Genomic DNA, 8,255 nt, shown 5'->3' with positions numbered 1-8,255 from the left:
TTTTTATCATCATAATCTTCTTTATATTACATTGGATTACATATAACTTTACATTGTATTACATTGTTTTTTCAAAAGGGAATGCCATGCATGTCAGTCAGTACAGAGACATTAATCTCCCCACTTCAACATTCAATATCTTTTCTGTTTTCCCCAATCATTATTTTTATTATTCTAATTATTTTTATAAAACAGTCAATTGTTATTTCTCGTTTTGCTTGTAAAAATACTTTGCCCATCATGAAATACTTCTCAGACCAATCCAGTTGAGAATACTATACATGTCATCATCAACAGTTAATAACCCCTATCTGTTTCTCACTAACGTCCTGTCTCTCTATTGTTCACTTGCTATCTTTCTCTATCCTCTTCTCTTCACTTACCCCATTCCACACTGTCCTATTCTCATTAAGTACCTTCACTGTGTTTATGTCCTCCGAATTTTTGCTCTCTATTATAGAGTGCGGATAGTCGGTATATATTGAGTGGATACATACAATATCTTTCTTTCATAGCCTGGCTTACTTCACTCAGCAATAGATCCTCCATATCTGACCATTTTCTATCAAATTCCAGGGTCTTGTTATTTTTTATGGCTGAGTAGTATTCCATAGAGTATATATACCACACTTTTCCAATCCATTCATCAGTTTGTGGACATTTAGGTTGGTTCCATGTCTTGGCAATTGTGAATAATGCTGCAATAAACATGGATGTGCAAGCACTTTTCTGACTGAGCGTTCTCCTGTCTTTTGGGTAAATACCCAGAAGTGGGATTGCTGGATCAAATGGTAGTTCTATTTGTAGATCTTTGAGGAACCTCCATATTGTTCTCCACAGTGGTTGAACTAGTTTACATTCCCACCAACAGTGTAGGAGGGTTCCCTTTTCACCACATCCCCGCCAACACTTATCACTTTTTATATTCTTAATCTTTGCCATTCTGACAGGGGTTAGGTGGTATCTCATTGTGGTTTTTATCTGCATTTCCCTTATGATGAGGGATGTCGAGCATTTCCTCATATGCTTTTTGGCTGTTCGTATGTCTTCCTTAGAGAGACTTTTGTTCAGCTCACTTTCCCATCTTTTAATCGGGTTAATCATTTTTTTTCGCATAAGGCACTTGAGTTCCCTATGTATTCTCGTTATCAGTCCCTTGTCTGAGGCATATTTAACAAAAATATTTTCCCATTCTGAGGGTTGTCGGTTCACACTTGTTACTGTGTCCTTTGCTGTGCAGAAACTTCTTAGTCTAATATAGTCCCACTTGTCTATTTTAGGGATTATTGCCTGTGCTTTGGGAGTCTTATTTAAGAAGTCTTTGCCTACTCCAATGTCTCCCAGAGTTTCCCCAGCATTTTCCACAAGTAGTTTTATTGTCTGAGGTCTTAGGTTCAGATCTTTGATCCATTTTGAGTTGACTGTTGTTAATGGTGAAAGATGGGGGTTCAGTTTCATCTTTCTGCAGGTGGATACCCAGTTTTTCCAGCACCATTTACTAAAGAGGTTTTCCTTTTCCCAATGGATTGACTGATATCCTTTGTCAAAGATCAGTTGGCTATAAGCTTTGGGAGTTATTTCTGGGGTCTCTATTCTCTTCCATTGGTCCACATGTCTGTTTTTATGCCAATACCATGCTGTTTTGATGACCACAGCTTTATAGTATATCTTGGGATCAGGGAGTGATATGCCTCCTACTCCATTCTTCTTACGCAGGATTGCTTTTGCAATACGAGGTCTTTTATGGTTCCAGACAAATTCTATAATTGTCTTTTCTAGATCTCTGAAGAATATCTCTGGTATTTTGATTGGAATTGCATTAAACATGTAGATTAATTTGGGTAGAATTGCCATTTTGATTATGTTAATTCTACCAATCCAGGAGCATGGGATGTCCTTCCACTTTTTTATGTCACTTTCAATGTCTTTTTTAAGATTCTCGTAGTTTTCTTTATAAAGGTCTTTGACTTTCTTAGTTAGGTTTATCCCTAGATATCTTATACATCTTGTGGCTATGGTGAAAGGGATTCCTTTCTTCAGCTCTGCTTCGTTCAACTTGTTGTTCATAAATAGAAATGCTATAGATTTTTGGATATTGATTTTGTATCCTGCCACCTTACTGTATTCACTTATTACTTCAAGAAGTTTTTTCATGGATACCTTTGAGTCTTCTAAGTATACCATCATGTCATCTGCAAATAAAGATATTTTCAACTCTTCTTTGCCTATTCGAATGCCTTTAATATTGTTCTCTTCTCTGATTGCAATAGCTAAGACTTCCAGTACTATATTAAAGAGCAGTGGAGAAAGTGGGCAGCCTTGCCTAGTACCTGTTTTCAGAGGAAAAGCTTTCAGCTTTTCCCCATTCAGTATAATGTTAGCTGTAGGTTTTTCATAGATTGCTTTTATTGTGTTCAGAAATGACCCTTCTATACCAATCTTACCGAGGGTCTTAATCATAAAAGGATGTTGTATTTTATCAAACGCTTTCTCCGCATCAATTGAGATGATCATATGGTTTTTATCTTTCTTTCTGTTAATGTGGTGTATTACATTTATGGTCTTGCGTATATTGAACCACCCTTGCATCCCTGGTATAAAGCCTTCCTGGTCGTAATGAATGATCTCTGTTATATGTTGTTGGATACGATTTGCGAGTATCTTGTTGAGAATTTTTGCATCTATATTCATCTCAGTCACTTTCTTAGAAGGACTGACTGTTAACCAAAATGAAAACTGAGCATAAGTGAAATAAAAATAGTTGATTTGAGCTAGGACTGAAGACAAATCACCTGGAGGAGAAAACCTTGGTTTTCCAGATATGTTCTTATCAACATGGCAACCAAGAAAGCTGATGTATAGAACAAAAACAAAGGGCAAGAGAAGGGGAGGTTACAAGTTGTTTGTCCATTGTTTACATTTGAAATAAAGCAAGCAATTGATTGGCTATACTATATTCTTTACATCATGAACTCAAGAACACTGGGATGAAGAAAGGGGGGGGTCACATGGTGAAATCTGTAATCCTTCGTAGCATCACAGTTTGTTTACTGTAAAATAAAACATGTGTTTTAGGCAATAGCCCTGATGGGTGTGGAGCGTAACCTAAGTCTGATATACGCTTTACTGGGGCCTTTAAAATGTAAAGGCAACTTGTATTCCATGGACTTCTCTGCACTGCTTTTCTTTCACAGGACAAACCCCGGACTCCGAGGACTGAGGTAGGTCAGTTGCACTCACACCTTATAGAACCCGCTGTGCCCCATCCTCCTATTTCCCACCTGCCTGCAACTGGATGCCCTCTCTTCACGCCATCCCTTCACACTCAGGCTTATCAACAGGCTACACAGAGAGATTTTGAGGGGCCAGAAAGTGGTCTGCCCCCCCAAAATCAATTCACTTATATCTACTCTCACTGAGTAAAGTTCTTTAATAGAAGATAAAACATTTTATTCTAAATTTGGAAATAAGATTTAAACTATATATTCATTTTCACTGGGCTCTAAGTGGTTCTTGATTCTTAAGAAGGAAGATGAGGGGCCAGCAGGTGGCATGGTGGTTAAAGGCACTGGTTTACCACATTGCTGACCCCAGTTCAAGTCCTGGACCTGGTGATTTCCTTTCCCACTTCCTCTCTCTCTGTCTTTCTTTGGTGAGCGTGCATGCCCAATAGCAATTAAAAACAATAACAATAATAAATAAAAATAAATAAATATTTCTTTAAAAAAGAAATGAGAGAAAAAGAGGAGAGGCAAGGAACTTGTGTGCAGATGTGTGGAAGGTGTAGAGAAGCTAAGAAGGGAAGAAGCTCAGGAAGGAGAGGCTGAGACTTGAAGCCAAGCCATGGCTTTGCTGGAGCCACATCCCTGCCCCTCCCATGCCTCCAACTGTCCTCAGACTCAGGCTACTTTCTCATACATAATTGTTTGAAAATCAACTTCTAAGTGTATCTGCCCCAAACTCTTCTAATGTCTGAGGCCAATGAGAAGGACAGAAGAAGAAGAGTTCCCAAAGGAAGGGACCTAACGGTGGAGATCTTTGATTCTGCTTCCCTCCCCTGGGATCTCTCAATTCACTCAGGAAGTGGCGTTAAGTGTGAAAGAATCAGAGGAGACCCAATGTGGTGAGCATTGTTTTGAAATGAAGGAGGTGAGGGAAGAAGTACTGTTTCTTATCTCAGCCTATCCTCAATTTGGTTCCTTCCATTCAGCATATAATCAGTCTGTAAAGCAATCTTGGTCTGGTCCTGCAGCACAGTGGTTAAGCACTGTACATAGGTAGACGGATCCCACATAGCCAGTAATGGTTGAAATCTTGGCCCTGGGAGTTTGAAAAAACATGCTGGATGCAGGTGCATGCCTACCCCAAATTTTGATGGGATAGAGACATGGAAGAAAGGGATTGTGGCTTGACTGTGCCTTACTGAGGAGTGCTTTCTCTTTCTCCCTTCCTTTCTCTCTCTGGTGATTACATGTGCCTTCTAGCAAAAAAAAAGGGAAAAAAAAGAAAAAAGAAAAAAAAGAAGAAAATAAAAGAGAGATAAGAAATAATGTGGGCCAGCTGGTGGCATGGTGGTTGATGTGGTTGGATTCCATATGGCTGACTGAATGGTTTGAGTCCTGGACTGGAGGCTTGAAAAACACACTGGGCATGTGTGTGTGTGTGTGTGTGCTTGCTTGCACTCCCAAAATCCTGAGAGGAGAATGGAGGAGAAGAGATTGTGGTGTGGCCATCTTCCGAAGAGGTGTATTCCCACTACCTCCCCTTCCACCCCATCTCTCTTCAGTGAATGCACATAACCTAGAGCGAGACCCAATGTGGTGAGCATTGTTTTGAAATGAAGGAGGTGAGGGAAGAAGTACTGTTTCTTATCTCAGCCTATCCTCAATTTGGTTCCTTCCATTCAGCATATAATCAGTCTGTAAAGCAATCTTGGTCTGGTCCTGCAGCACAGTGGTTAAGCACTGTACATAGGTAGACGGATCCCACATAGCCAGTAATGGTTGAAATCTTGGCCCTGGGAGTTTGAAAAAACATGCTGGATGCAGGTGCATGCCTACCCCAAATTTTGATGGGATAGAGACATGGAAGAAAGGGATTGTGGCTTGACTGTGCCTTACTGAGGAGTGCTTTCTCTTTCTCCCTTCCTTTCTCTCTCTGGTGATTACATGTGCCTTCTAGCAATAAAAAAGGAAAAAAAAAAAGAAAAAAGAAAAAAAAGAAGAAAATAAAAGAGAGATAAGAAATAATGTGGGCCAGCTGGTGGCATGGTGGTTGATGTGGTTGGATTCCATATGGCTGACTGAATGGTTCGAGTCCTGGACTGGAGGCTTGAAAAACACACTGGGCATGTATGTGTGTGTGTGTGTGCTTGCTTGCACTCCCAAAATCCTGAGAGGAGAATGGAGGAGAAGAGATTGCCCCCCAGGGGGGATGGCCACACCGCAATCCCTTCTCCTCCATTCTCCTCTCGGGATCTTGGCCACGCACGCACACACGCCCAGCGTGAGTTTAAGCCGCCGGGTCCGGGACTCGAACCTTGGTCAACTACGTGGGAGTCCAGTGACATAGCCATTACGCTAACTGCTGGTCCCGGGAAGGCTCTTTTACTCTCTTTTAAAAATTATACTTTGTGTTTGTTTCTTAAATTGTAAAAGAATTCTTTGATCATTGTTTAAAACTCCTGAAAGACCAACATTTATTATTTAATATTTTTTAAAGGAATTATTTAATTTTGTTACTGTTTTTCAATTTACTACAGGACACATGTGTTTACCAGAGAGAAAGAGGGAGAGGGAAAGTGAGAAAGCAAGTCACCGGGTCTGGGACTCAAATATGGTCAGCCATGTGGAAGTCCAGTGCCCTGATCACCATGCCACCTGCTGGCCCCGTATCCATAGCAAATTTAAAAACAAGAGTGTACCTAAGTAACCCAAAGTATGCAGATAAAAAACAAAAAACAAACAAACAAAAAAACTTATGTCCTATGTTTAGAATCACATTTGTGATTTCTGGATGGAAATAGATGAGTTGAGGAATGTCATCTTGGCTGTTACCTTATCTTATCTCGGGCATCTGGGTTATAGGGAATAAGAGTTGGAGATGTCAGGGATAGCACTGGCTTTGGATATCTCTTCCACTCTTTCTTTTTTTTTTTCCTTTCACTTCCCTCCCCTTTCCATCACTGGTCACCTCCCTTTGCCTGCTCTCACTTTTTCTATTGTAGTGTTCCTTTGCTTTCTCACTTTGAGTTTCACAAGGAACCCCAGAATACAATATGTGTTTGTGTGTGTGTGTGTGTGTGTATGCACAAGAGCATATTGTGTGGATGTGCACAAGGGCGTGTGGGTGTTATGAGTATGTGTGTTTGAGGGGCTCTGCTGAGCCTTTGGAGCCAGTCTAATGATAAAATTTCCTTGATATTTTCTGAGCTTTTTTTGTAACAATGTACTTACTCAGTAGTCCTCCCTTTCTTGTTCTTTTAAAGATCTTGTGAAAATGAACAAAATCACTCAAATGAGAAGCAAAGACAATGCAGTTTGCTATAGAAGGAAGGTTATTACCATCACTTGCATTTGCCAGAGATGGGGGAGTAGAAATGCTATACAAGCAGGGTGTGGGGGTGGGGAAGTGGAGAGCAGGGAAGGCTTCAGGTATGTCCTGATTGGAGACAATTAGTGAGGGGAAACCCCAGGTGCAATAATTAGAAGCAATATAACTGAGCCATCCAAGAATCAAAGTGACTCTACATTGTACTTAGCCTTGGAGTAAGATTAAATCTTAAATTAGTCTTTAACTTCTATCTTTCACTTTACAAAGAGTCTTATGGAACCTAGCCTTTTACTTTCCTTAGAATAGGTCAAGCCTGGGACCAGCAGATGGTGTACTGGTTATGTCACTGGACTCCCACATGGTTGACTGCAGTTTGAGTCCTGGACCTAGAGGTTAATGGAAGTTAATAATAAACTTGGTGAATCTCACAGATACTAGACTATGGAGGAGAAAGACTTCGCCCCTCCCCTCCCATATGATTGGCTGAAGAAAATTTTATCAGCTTAGAAATTGTAAAGCCACACTTAGCTCTTTGCTGTATACAGGATCTAAGAGTTAACATGAATGACTCCATTTTGTTTCTGTTGCCTTGTTAATCATTGCTCATCTTTAAGCCCTCTGTAGGGAACTGAAACTGGTCATTCCACTCTGTGTACTTGGAACGAAACTGTCCCTCAAGCAGTGATTGCCCCCTGATGCTCAGGTCTCCTTGTGATGCTGACGAAGACAATGACCAGGTCATCATGCTGCCCCAATACCATAAATGAGTTGTCCTTTTCTTGTAGAAGTACCACAGATTGAGGTACATCAATGTGGGTAAATTTTGTATCTTTTCCGGGACGATGGGGACGGTTATAGATCTAATCCACTCTGTCTCTCCAGTGTTGGCCTCACTGAATAAATTCCTTTCTTTGTTCACCAACTCTCATCTCTTCATCAGGCAGAGATTGCATGGGCCTAATTTTTGGTCCCCTTTCTCATTCCAGCATCATCAGGACATCCTACGTGCTTGGTTAGGGGTGTGTATATTTGACTTTCTCTCTTGGCCCTAAATTGGGAAAGTGGGGACAAAACTTAGGTAAGTTGCCTGTTACTAATCAAGTCCTAGCTATTTTGTGCCTAGGAAGATGTTTCTCTTTAGATCTTCCTGGCCTTTTTGTGTAGCTTGCCTTCCTCCTGAGTATGAGATAGGATCCTCCTAAATGAGGATGATATGATCTAATATCAGGTAAGATAGGTCAGAGAATTTCTTTATGGCCCACTCTTACACAGAAATGCAATGGAGGAAGTTAGAACAATAAAAAAATGAGAATTCTAATGTTTAAGACCTGCCTTGGGAAAAAATGAAGGGCTACAAATAGGAAGGCAGGAGAATGTCAGAGAGAAATTTTTGCTTCTGAGACAGTTCCTGAGGATTTCGTTTTGGGTACTATTTTCCAAGTTCCAACAATGTCGTCCTTACCCCTACTTTCACATTCAAATTTATTACTTGCATTGGCAGATATATTCATTTTATTTGGACACCAGATGACAAAACAATGAAAAATTCTCCTTGGGACCCGTAGTTAGTGTAATGGCTATGTCACTGGATTCCCATGTAGTTGACTGTGGTTCACGACCCAGACCCGATGGTTTAAAACTCACGCCAGGCGTGTGTGTGTGTGTGTGTGTGTGTGCCCAAGATCCTGAGAGGAGAATGGAGG

At 40.6% G+C, this 8,255-nt stretch overlaps 1 long non-coding RNA gene across 1 annotated transcript in view; it reads left to right on the top strand.

Moving 5' to 3' along the window:
• LOC114005028 (uncharacterized) overlaps window positions 1-7,626 on the top strand; it is a 10,355-nt gene extending 2,729 nt beyond the window's left edge. Inside the window, exons 2-4 of the long non-coding RNA XR_003546968.1 lie at window positions 3,195-3,221; window positions 7,167-7,354; window positions 7,539-7,626. This is a non-coding gene — a long non-coding RNA (uncharacterized LOC114005028). The remainder of the gene's footprint in view (window positions 1-3,194; window positions 3,222-7,166; window positions 7,355-7,538) is intronic.
• The last annotated feature ends 629 nt before the right edge of the window (window positions 7,627-8,255 follow it).

The sequence above is a fragment of the Tupaia chinensis genome, unplaced genomic scaffold (genome assembly GCF_000334495.1).
Source record: "Tupaia chinensis unplaced genomic scaffold, TupChi_1.0 Scaffold141372_1, whole genome shotgun sequence".
Lineage (NCBI taxonomy): Eukaryota > Metazoa > Chordata > Mammalia > Scandentia > Tupaiidae > Tupaia > Tupaia belangeri.
This window is presented reverse-complemented; position numbering and strand designations above follow the sequence as displayed.